Here is a 12179-nt window from a genome sequence, read left to right as displayed (position 1 = left end):
TCCCATTCACTTAAACCCATTCTCTACAGTTTAGGGTTGTCCTGGTTTCACCTTCCTGCTCTGCTATATTTCAAACTGAGAGTGGGGACAGAGCAGGGGAAGAGGCCTGAATCCGGGCCCCTAGCTCACTTTGGCTCAGAGATCTCAGCAGCGTGAAAGTGGGCCGGCCTGTGCAGCTGGCCTTGTCTCTTTTCTTGGCCAGGGAGCAGAGAGGCGCAGACTGGGGGAGCTTGAAGAACACATAGGCCCTCAGCCTCTTGCTGGGGTGGCCTCTGGGCAGTGTGGGCTGTTTTCTGTGGCCTCTAAAGTTAAAGGGCACTTTAGCCTTTTCAGTCTCTATAGACCCGTTTTTCTCTCTTACAAGCACCAATTAAAGATAATAGTTGCTCATGAATATCTGGGTATCACTTTATACAAACTAATTTTCCCAGAAGCTGTCATGAAAACTGAAGTTCATTTAATCTCCATTAGAATGTTCTGGTTGGCAGTTTCAGGGTTTGCAGTGCACAGATAATCTCACAGTTTCCCTCCTCGAAAGACCCTGGAAAATCAACAAGCACAGTGTCTCCTGCATCTCATCTGAGCATCACCTTCACAATTTTGCCATACCTGGGATATTATTAACTTAATGTGTTTTTCTTGAAATTGACTCATTTCTTTCTTTTCTTCTTTCTTTTTTTATTTTTGGTTAAAATCAATGATTTCAAAATGGAAATATGTAACACTACTGGTAAATGGAAAACCAGGATTACATGCCATAAATAGAAGATAACTCTAAAAATCAATACAGTGAAAACAAAAGAATTTTATAAAATTCTAGACAGATACTGTTGCCTCTGGAATGTTCTGAGCCAGAGCCTTGTTCTCTCTCTTTTAAAAAAGGGAGGCTGGCGAATGTTACAGAGGTGTCGAGGACATATTAGCACTAAACCAAGCCATCCTTCATGACTTAATTTGAAGCACTATAAGAAAATTAGAAAGTGTGGGAGGCTTCCTTTGCATTAAATGATTTGATTCTGATGTATTCCACACTTTCGTAAATACCATGTAAGACAATAGAATGATTTTTACTATGGAAAGGACCGGCTTCTGATCACAGCAAACCTGTGACAATGATAGGACTAGACTCTTGACACCAGATCCCAAAGTGGATCCTCCCTGCCTTCTTAACATCCACCAAGTTGCCTCTTTGAAGGAAACAATTCACCTTCCATGTATAGAGTCTCATAGGTAAGGATTTTCTTGAGAAAAATATTATACATATTTTTCACAGCAACACTCTGTCTCTGTGGTATCATTAAGAGAGATAATACATATTCAGCATTCTATCTACCACTGCATATTTTTCCATCATACATAAGAAGGACATGAGAGTTAAATGAACTAATGTAACTACTATAGTGATAAAGTGATTAGGTAATCTGTGCTAAATTATAAAAACTAAAAAGTAAATAAGTCACAGGCATGTTGAACTTTCACTGTGGGTAGCTTGTTCGTTTATTCATTTATTCATACATTCATTCATTCATTCATTCGTTTAATGCTCACTGAACAACTTACACCTTTAGATGCATCCACCCATAGCTAATAGAAGACCCTTTGGAGGCTGATATCTTGTCCTTCCATAGCAGTTTCCTAAAACTTCAATTTTTGCCTAAGGTCAGAAAGTCAAAAGACAGGTTCACCCCAAATTTGACTTTCCCAGACTGTCTAAGAGAGGGAAAAGAGGCTATAACCTTTGTTGAGTACTGGCAATGTGGCTAGGTGTGCTAGTTAGGTGCTGTGGTCCCTACCTCATGCGTGGAAAAGTGGAGGCCCAGCTGAAGTGATTTATCCATCACACCAGCCTAGGAAGGTAAAAGTTCGACTTGGGCTCAAGTCTTCCTGATCCCCAAGCCAGTGCACTTTCTGCTACATCTCAGAGCTACATGCTTATAAACATTTTGAGAGTGGAACATTTTTCTCACATTTGTTTTCTGTTCCATTGCAAAGCCTAACACTGTCCTGGAGACATCGTTTCTGTGCAGAAAATATCTGCCGAGGATAACAGTGACATAACAGAGGAAGGGAAATTGAAGTTCAGAAGAGAAAAGTTAAGGAAAACAAGCAGTGACCACTGGGCCAGTACTCTCTGGACTTCCCTCCCTCCGCTAGGGCTCTTTAGAGGTGAATGCCATAAACATCTAAAGTTGCACCTTTTTATTATTTTTAATTTGGAAACTAAAATGAAGTGAGGTCCGAGTGATTATCGACCATTCTTGTTTTAGAGTCAAAGGTAGACTTTCTGGCTTCTTCCCTGGCACGTCTGCAGGTCCACAGAATCTTCCTCAAACCAGCAAACCATTAAAAAAAGAAGAAGAAAGAGGAGGAAGGGGGAACTTGCTCTTAAGGAGGAGGTTTTGCCTAAGCCTAACTCAGACATCTTTTAAGATATGCAGCCAGGGGAAGCCTTCAATTCTCTGTCTTACCTGGCCTCATCCTCTGCTGCTGCCTGAACTTTCTCTGTAGTGAGTCTTTTCACCTTCAGTCCTGCTAGCCAACCTCGCTGCAACCTTTCCCATTCTCTTCATGACACTAATAATTTAATGGATTTCCACTGTAAGCCATAAAATCCCAAGAAAAGCCCTTGACTGCCCTGCAGAGGTTGTGCACGCCCACTGACTGTGCCCATGCAGCTTGGATCAGAGTGTCTGGCCCCAAACCTCATCCCTGGTGATGCCAAGTTTTAGGGCACCAGGCCTTGGGATCTTTATTTTTGCTTTGACTCCTGAGTTGGGCTTTTCACCCCAGAACACATAGCAGAGTCATCTAGCTGGTGGAGTACTGGGAGGAGAGTCAGGAATCAAGGGTTCAAATCCCAGTTCCACTGTGACTTGATACATGAGCTCTGATAAGTCTCCCCTTCTCTCCTTTCAAAATAATGTGTGTGGACTAGATCAGCAGTTTTCAAAATGATGTTATTAGACTGTAGGCATACTTTGAGGCACCCCAGGAATCACTGAGAGAGGCAAATTCTAGTGGATGAGAGCTTGAGCCTACTAAGTTCCTGCTACTAGCAGAATGTTTTACCTTTACCTGTTGAGTTTTCCCATGAGATTTTATTAGGAATAAATAGTTCTATGTTTAAATAAAAGAGTGTGAAAAACACTTATGCCCCTTAACTCTGACACCAATTTTCTCAAAGAAAATAAATAAAATGAGCAAAACACATTATTTTCCCAGTGATATGCCCTTTCTATGTAACAGATATGAGGCATGGGAAGGAAGTTAACTAAAAAAACACCTTACTCACCTCTCTGTGCTTTCACACATCCCATGAAGAAGGAATTGTAGAGTCTTTGGTGTTAGGAGAGTGCTGTGTGCCAACTTTGGTCTCTGTGAGCTACTAGAAGAAGGAAGCATAGTCTTCATGGATGCCTTTGCTTTATCTGAAAATTATTGCACTCAAGTATATGTATATGTGTATGCATATGTATATGTGTATGTATATGTGTATGTATATGTATATGTGTATGTATATGTATATGTGGCAGGCTACTTCAGAATCTTTTGGACATATCATTATGGATAGAGCTACAAACTTGGCTAGATAGCATCTTCCTTTTCTGTACCTCCCCTACAGTTCTTCACAGTTCTTCCTATTTCCTGAGAATCTGAGACTAAAAGGTCCTGCTCCCACACTCTCCAGCTTGATTTCTTACCCTCTCATACTGTCTTTTCTAGCCTTATTGAACTACAGTGTTTTTGGGAGAAATGAAGACTAAACTAGAATGATGGCAGTGAGGATGGAGGTACTGAGAGGTGGGATCCATGGGTTATGAGTGATGTGTGTTTGTGTTGTAGGGGGTGCTGGAGGAAAAGACAGTGGGCAGAGCGGATATAGGCACAGAGGGTTTAACCAAGACCACTGACTCTGTGAATGTTGGGGCCAGTCCCCCAAATGGGAAAGATTGGAGAAGCAATTCCAGAGGAAAGGAAATACAGTAACTGATAGAACTGAGTCCCAAGGAGTCAGGAAGGGCAGGAGCTGGTTTTATAGAGGTTGAAAGTTGCTGTTACTCTCTCAAACATCCCTCTCCTAGTCTATACGGCCCAGATGAAACAGGACAGGAAGAAATTTTGGGTGATGGCAGAATAAAGGGAATGGGATATGCACACTGATTTTCTCAGTGTTCTCAGTAAAAGGTAATTCTGAAGGAGGGGTAGACCAGGCTGAGAAGAGAGAGATAAGATTTAGATTAGGGAACAGGCTAAAGCGTTTTGCAACATGTGATTCATTTATATCAGAATCATCAGGGAGTGCATGTTGATTAATGCAAATGACTAGGTTGGCCCCAAAATGACTGAACCAGAATTTCTGGGAATTTTTATTTTTTTACACTCTCCCCAGGTGATTTTTATGTCTACTAATATTTGAGACTCACCCTGATTGAGAATCTCCCTGGGATGTTGAAACCAACTGATTGTTTTCACCAAGGGTCTCCCAGGCCCTTTGAATGCCCCTTCTCTCCTGGCTCCACATCCTGGCTTTCTGTGAAAGGCAGAGCAGACAGGGTTTCCCTGAGTACATGCGGCTTCCTTTAGGCTGACAGTTGGGTTGCATTGTGCCAAAAGGCTGACATCTATTCATAACGGGAGCCAAGACTGCTTCCTCTCCTAGCAGGCAGCAGAGTCTTACAGCAAGGCCTCTAAAGGGCAGGAGAGTTTAAGCCCTAACTTTACCTTGTCCCAACCCACCTGCATCAGGTTGGATCTTTCTGCATTTGTCAGGGGCAGGAATTCCTGCCTATCTCTCAGGGATATTAGGAGGAGGGAATGAGTTTTTGAGTGTTAAAGTTGCTGTAGATCTGCCAGCCTTCATTTCTTTCACCAGTAAAAGAGCAGAACAACATCCTTATATTGCAGCACTGTTGGACGCATTCTTATTTTCTCTCCCTTCTCCTCTCCCAATCCCCACCTTGCCCACACTGTTTTCAGAGAGCAACTGAGCTTCAGATGAGTAATGTAAGCTACATTTTCTGAAGACCACTCCAGGCCAGACCCAGCACAGGATCCCATAGGGAATCCCATAGGTGACTCAGGACAACAGCAAAGTAACTGTTTTTTAAAGCTGGCACTATGTTCCAGATACTCCTCCTGTATTATTGCTAGTAATACTTAAAACTATAATACAGGGTAAAATTGACAGGTTTATATTGCAGATGAAGATACTGTGCTTCGAAGCAGACAGATAGCAGGTGGTGGAAGCTAGATTGAAACCCAGATCTGTCACAGTTCACAGTTTATGCCCAGAGACGTTATATGGATGTAAATCTGGTCACGTAGAACTTCCAATTTTGTGGTCTGAGATAAAAGACTCAGAGTGCTAAGTATTACAGGGGACAGACTGAACACTTGATGTGGAGTTGTAGAAGACAGAGAATGATTTTGACTGTAGTGATAAGAGAAAGCCATTTGGAAAGATGGAATTAAAGCAGGGACATTTCATGTGGGATTTTTGTGTGTTTGTGGGATTTGAAAGATGCCTGTGGGTTCCATTGCATAGGAGAGTGAGCACATCATAAGCAAAGGTGAGGAGTAGGAAATGTCTTAAGGTTGGTAATTGTGGTTTTTGCCATTACTTTTAATTACTTTTAATAAATGGTTTTATGGGTAGTGTAGAAAGCATGGAGGGGAACCATGAGTAGAGAGATATTACAAGGCCAGACTTGGGAGGCCTCAGATGCCATGTGAGGCAGGGTATCTGTGGGGAAGGGCACTCCAGTGGAAATGGGCATCAAACAAAGGCCTGGAGGCAGGAAAGGGCTGGCCGCTTTGGGAGTCATCTTGCTGTTCAGCATGTTGGGAGTACAGGGTCTGCTGCCCCATTTGTTTCCTACACCTAACCAGAATCGTTTCATAAAGGTTGCAGGGCCCTCTGGGCTGGGATCACCTTGCAAAAGAGCATCTATCCTGCCTCCTGCCTGGATTGAGCAAGAGGCTGGAAACAGGGTGAGGAAGTAGCAGCTGTGAGTCAGACCGCCCCCACGCAGGCTCCAGCCCTGGGCCTGGGGCCCCAGCTGGGATCAGAGCTCTTGCCCAGGTTGCAATTGCGGAATACGAACTGTACAGCCAAGTGTGGCTCAGAGCTGCCCTGACTCACAGGGTACTATCTGAGTTGCTCGTGCCTCAGTTGTGGCTTTTATTTCTTTTTCTCCCTCTACATTTTACCCCTTTCTCTTCCCTGACCTCCCATTCCTTTCTTTTACTTCCTTCTGTTTTTTTTTTCCATTTTTTATTTGCCCTTTTTTGCATTTCCTTCTTTCTTTATTTTCAGCTTCCTCCTCCTCCTCCTCTGATCTTTTTATTACTGACATTTTTGTAGTTTGCTTCAGATGACACAGGTTCTAGACCAGGCCATCAGCCACTCATTATGTGGTTTTAAACTCATCCCTTAGTTTGGGGCCCCAATTTTCCCATCTGTCCAATGAGACAACTTAATTTGATGATACTTTAAAGACCAAAACCCATCAGAATTTCTCCTTCTAGAAGTCTCTGTTTCTTACTCCTTTATCTCTTTGATAGAATCCTTAAATGCAAAAGCTTACAGGGATCTCAGCATTTATTTAGGGTCATGGATCTAGACCCTGGTTGCCTACAGGAATCACCTATTGAGCTTCTGAAAAGTACTGCTGCCCAGACCCCTATACCAAGCCAGTTCAATGGTAATTTATGGGGATGGGGCACAGGTGTTCATTTTTAAAACCTCCCCCAGGCCGGGCACAGTGGCTAACACCTATAATCCCAGCACTTTGGGAGGCTGAGGCGGGCGCATCACCTGAGGTCAGGAGTTCGAGACCAACCTGGCCAACATGGTGAAACCCCGTATCTACTAAAAGTACCAAAAATTAGCCGAGCGTAGTGGCGGGCACCTGTAATCCCAGATACTCAGGAGGCTGAGACAGGAGAATCACTTGAACCCAGGACGCAGAGGTTGCAATGAGCTGAGATCACGCCATGGCACTCCAGCCTGGGCAACAAGAGTGAAACTCAGTCTCAAAAAATCAAAACAACAACAACAAAAAAACCCTCACCCAGGTCATTCTCATATGCAGCCAGGGTAAAGAATTACTGACATAGAAGCAGCTGCCGTTTAGTAAAGGTAGAGAGATAGAGGCACTGAGGTCTGGAGCTGGTCAGGGTCATGTCCAGAGTCATGCTGTGAGTCAGTACAGACAGAACCAGAACCAAGCCTCCTGCCATCTCTGTCCCCTTGGCCTCGACTTTGAATCACCTTAAGCAAATGCCACGGCCTCTGATGGAGCCAGGCAGGAGGGCAGCCTCCTGACTGCCAGAGCCTGGCTTAGAGGCAAGGCCCAGACACAGCCCCATTAAGCCAGGCAGTGCCTTACGGGAATCGCTCCTGGCTCCGGCTTAGAAAACAAACAGAGTGCTTTGGTTTTCTTTGGCTGCATCCTGGGGTGGGAGAGCTAAGAGGAGAGCACCTGAGGACGCAGGTTTGCTGCTTTTCTCCTAGGCAAAGTGGGGCTGCCAGAGGCAAGGAGTGGAGACAGGTGGGCAGGGTGTGTGGGGGTGAGTTGGGAGTGTATGCCTCCCGCAGCTGCTGCCTCAGACAGCCTGCCTGAGAATGCACCCCACACAGAGGCTGATGCCTGGAGGGGAGGGAATGGGACACAGAACCTCAGCTTGAGGGGCAGCTCAGGTAAACCGGGCGCCTTGACCTGCCTGCAAATAGACCCTCTCAGGTGTATGTGAGCTCCAAGCCCTCCTCTCAGACACTGGTTATAGTGGAAAGAGACCTTGGTTGGGATCTTAGTTATAGCTGCTGTTTATTGAGAGATCTCCACCTACCAGGCACTGCGATAAGTTCTTTAACTTTCTGTATAACTGATACAGGTTCTTCACAGCTCTCTAGGGTAAAAATGATTGGTTTGCCCACTCCACAGATAAGGAAGTAGGATTGGAAAGATGAAGTCCACCACCTCAGGTACATAGCCCTGAAGGCACAGAGGAGATCAGAATCAAACTCAATTCAGCCTGATTCCAAAGTTCAGCCTCTTAGCCATTACACAACACTGTTTTTGTATGAATCAGCAGACCTGAGTTTGACTCTCCACTACTTTTATGTCAGGTCATGTGACTTTAGACAGTTTAATTGATCTCTCTGGACCTCAGTTTCCTCCTCTGTAAATTGATGCTTGTCCTGCCAATTTCACATGACTGGTGTGGGTATCAAATAAAAGTTGGACACGAAACAGGTTAGTAAACAACAGAGGGATATACAAATGTAAGAGATTATTGCTGTTATCACCAAACACAGCTGCATCCACACATGGGGAACCACCATCCCATATACACCTGTCCACCCTTGTGACCTTGGTCTTCTCTGGAAACCTCTTTGGTTCTTAAGTACTCAGGTGGAGGAGTGGAAGGGGAGGGAGAAAAAAATAAGAACCTGTTTATAAAACACTTCACATCTCCCAGATGAAAGCTGCTAGATAAATATCACACCACCACATAAATAAAACATAAATGAAATAATATTATTCCTACCCCCTCCAGCCGGCATGCCTGCAGACACTCTCATAGAAGCTGCAGGCAGCTGGGTAAAGTACAAAGAGGGCTTTGGAGTCAGTGACAAGAGTTCAACGCCTGCTCCCTCAATGTATTGATTGCATGACCTGGGAGCTGGTTACTTGGGCTCTCAGAGTCGCAGTTTTCTCATCAGAGAGTTGGAAATTTAGTAAAAAGTCTGTTACCTGGTTGCTATAACCATTAAACAAGCTCCTGTGCATATCTCTGGTATAGGAATCATGACCTTAGATGCTATTTACCTCTTTATATACTTGATTTCCCCATTCTATTATAATGTTCCAAGAGGCAATAGCTGTGTTGCATTTTGATATGATGGTACAGGTGTATGCTCCATAAATGCCAAGTCCCTTTCTTCTGCAGTTCTGTCAATGTCACTCCATCTTCACACTCCTAGGACAGAATTCAGACCCATGCCTATCTCTTAACTCAATACATTACTCAACTGGAACAGAAAGGGTAGAACTCATAGCCCCTGACTCACTAAGGTATCCAGGCTCTGCTACTTATCAGTTGTTCAACATTGGGCAAGTCAGCTTACATCTCTGAGACTCAGTTTCTCCATTTCTGAAATGGGGACAGTGTCCCTCCTACCCTATCTAGATGCTTGCTGGGAGGGTTAAATATGATACTGGCAGTGTAAATGCTGTGAAAACCATAAGGAATGTCATCTGTAATGGGAACTCATTGTATACCGAACTGGTATATTGGATTTTCGTGTCATTTCTATGAGGCTCTGAATACCCAACTTCTGCAGTCCTTTTGCCCCATCATCTAAGACTCAGTATCTTCAGTTTTTACCTTTGGATCAGAAGACTCAGGTTGTCTCCTCCATCCCTGCTCTTCCCGAGGCACTCTCATCTTTATCTCCTCCCTGTCTTCTCCTATAACTGCAGTCAGGGAAGCTGCAACACTGTTCACTTGGAAGTCAGGAGACCAGAAGTGAAGTCTGGGCCTTGAGTCTGATATCCCACTCTGGAACTCAACTTCCTTTAGTGTAAAATGAAGAGTCCATATGACAATAATCATCAGTTCTCACATTGTTAGCACTTTTTTCCTTCATGATTTCACAGGGACTCAGAGAGATGCAAATGACTTTCCCAAGGCCACTCACCAACAAAGGTCTATTTAGATGCTAGAATTGTGTTTCATCTCTTCATCCTCAATGCCCAGCTCAGTGCCTGGCTTGTACCCTATATTCAGAAAATGTTTGTTGAATGAATTTTGACACTGAAAAAAATATGAATTTTCTTATTTTTTTCTGCTAAAAATTGGTCATGAAAACATTGGATTTTAAGAAAGAATGGATTTGTTTCTAAAACTTCTTAAACTATTGCTTTCAAATAAGTTTTTCTGCAAGCTTAAGGAAACTGTGGTTAGACCTCAGGGGATGACAAGCTATACAATGAAATTGCTTAATGGGGTAGGGTGTGTAAGCCCCAATCTCGTCGGTTTCCCTGTGGGATATATGCGTAAGGTTTCTTGGAAAGGTGGATTCTACTGCTTTGAAAATGTTTGAAAAATGACTGCTTTAAGGAAATGAAAAAGAATTGAATATTCCCAAATGAAGCATTTTGTATAGAATGGTGGGTACATGTGGAGACTCCAATCCACAGTTCATTTTCCAATTTTGAGAACAACACATTTTAGGACCATGTGTAATTACAGAAAACCACTGGCACCCAGCCCCATCTAGGGGCTGAAACTCCAGGCCCTCTCAAACTCTATTTTCTTGAGGCAAGCCAATGGCCCCAGGCAGGCGGCCCCCCATGCCAAGTCTGGCATCCCTGGCTCTGCATTGGCACATCTGGGCACTTGGACTGACTCTAGGCCAGCAGTTGCTGGTGCAGTCCAAGAACATCGCTGGGAAGCTGGCTGGGAAGCTGGAAGGAACTGTCCCAAGGCTGAGGAGGAGCCGGGCCTGTCCATGTTTTCTAAGGCATACAGGGGAGCAGGTAGCTGGGCCAGGAGCAGGCCATTGGCACTCTCACCAAGGGTCTTCTGGCTCAGATTCCAAAATGAGCTAGGCAGAATGTTTCTGCAGCTGGGAATAAGGGGGAATCCCTATGAGGCCTTTTTATGCTTCATGACTTTTTATGTCCTTAAAACAGCCACAAAAATCTCTCTCAGCTTCATCTTCTTTGCCTTGTTTCCCACCGATTTGGCTTCTGAAAAACTGCTGTTGTGTTTGCTCCTGTGGTCTAGAGGCCTGGCCCCTAGCGCCTAATCCAAAGTGTGACCTTTGGTGTCAAAAGTGTGAGGTCTGTATGTCCTTAACTTTGTTCCAGTGTAAACTTCTAATGCCCCCAAAGAACCAATCCATCAAATAACTCATGAATAAAAATATGTAACTGTCAGAAATGTGATGGAACTGTCAAAAGCACGTGACATCTACATAAATAGAAGAACCCAAATCATCCTTTCCTCTTTTTCTGGCATGGGGAAACATAGCAAATAACTGCTAAAAATTTTACAGGAGCAAAGGTGGAGCATTTCAGGGAAAGACCTACTACTATCATGTCTAAGGCACCTTGTGTTCTTTGTGAATGGTGATTTTCGATGCAAAACATCTTTTTTTGGTGAGGTGGAATGGAGGATGGGGACTGCTGTCACAAGATGAGTCACTTGATTAGACATGGAGGGTTTCTGGGTTGCTCCTGTCTCCTCCCCCAAATATCTGGGGACACTCCATTTTTCATCCAAATACCTCATTTCTCCCCAGACACTGCGTATTCCTTAGTATGACTGTCTCAGTGCAAATTTCAGGGCTGATTCATCATAGAATACTAGTATGTCAGCCACTAAGTGCCCTTGGAGAGTTTTGAGTGTAACCCCTGAATTTGCAGAGAAGGTCGTTTTGGCAGTCGATTCCCAAGTGTTTCTGCAGGGAATTTGGACATTGCTAACTCATTTTCTGTTCTTTGTGTTAGAACTAGACAATGTTATGTTCTAATAGGAGAAAAGACAGTGAAGGGTTTAGTCATCTACTCCCGGTCACATAGGCTTTGTGAGGGTCAGTAACGAATTCTGAACTTCACGTTCTCATCAGTGTTTGTCCACTGGGCCCTGTAGCTCAGCAGAAGATACCAACAGGAACCTCACAAGCGTCATCCTGATGTCACAAATAGTTCTGGGGCCAGCGGGTTTGTCAGTGAGGTCCCAGCAAGGAGCTGAGAAGCATCTATCAGCTCCAAATTCACATGAGAGGAAAACAAAATTCCATCATAATATTGACCATCTGTGGATGAGGACGACTTTTCAAAAGAGGCCACTGGAGAGAGGGATAAGGAAAATAAAGACTATTATCTTAAGGGATTATAATTTGAAAGGGATCACTGGTTCAACTGAACAACACAGGATATGGTACAGCAGTGACTTATTTTACCTTGTGGAACTCCTGTTTTTTAATGAATGTTAAACTTTTTTTATGGCAATCTGTTGCAAAACTACTGTATACCATGATCAACAACAGTGTGTATTAGACTGACAATTTTTTTTTTTTTTTTTTTGAGACAGGATGTCACTCTGTTGCCCAGGCTGGAGTGCAGTGGTAAAATGATGGATCATTGCAGCCTCAGCCTCCCTAG

General features: G+C 43.8%; 1 protein-coding gene and 1 long non-coding RNA gene across 7 annotated transcripts in view; one reads left to right on the top strand and one right to left on the bottom strand.

Annotated features, from left to right (window-relative positions):
* The window catches only part of ASTN2 (astrotactin 2), a 983906-nt gene that overhangs the window by 853793 nt on the left and 117934 nt on the right, over positions 1-12179 (top strand). The window lies entirely within an intron of this gene.
* Positions 3342-12179, bottom strand: part of LOC109028325 (uncharacterized) — a 47869-nt gene continuing 39031 nt past the window's right edge. The window contains exons 3-7 of the long non-coding RNA XR_008668388.2: positions 9707-9785; positions 9394-9582; positions 8835-8985; positions 4425-4531; positions 3342-3428 (exon numbers count right to left, since the gene is read on the bottom strand). This is a non-coding gene — a long non-coding RNA (uncharacterized lncRNA). The remainder of the gene's footprint in view (positions 3429-4424; positions 4532-8834; positions 8986-9393; positions 9583-9706; positions 9786-12179) is intronic.

The sequence above is a fragment of the Gorilla gorilla genome, chromosome 13, assembly GCF_029281585.2.
Source record: "Gorilla gorilla gorilla isolate KB3781 chromosome 13, NHGRI_mGorGor1-v2.1_pri, whole genome shotgun sequence".
Classification (NCBI taxonomy): Eukaryota; Metazoa; Chordata; class Mammalia; order Primates; family Hominidae; genus Gorilla; species Gorilla gorilla.
The sequence above is the reverse complement of the archived record's forward strand: the minus strand, read 5'-3'. Positions and strand labels throughout refer to the sequence as shown.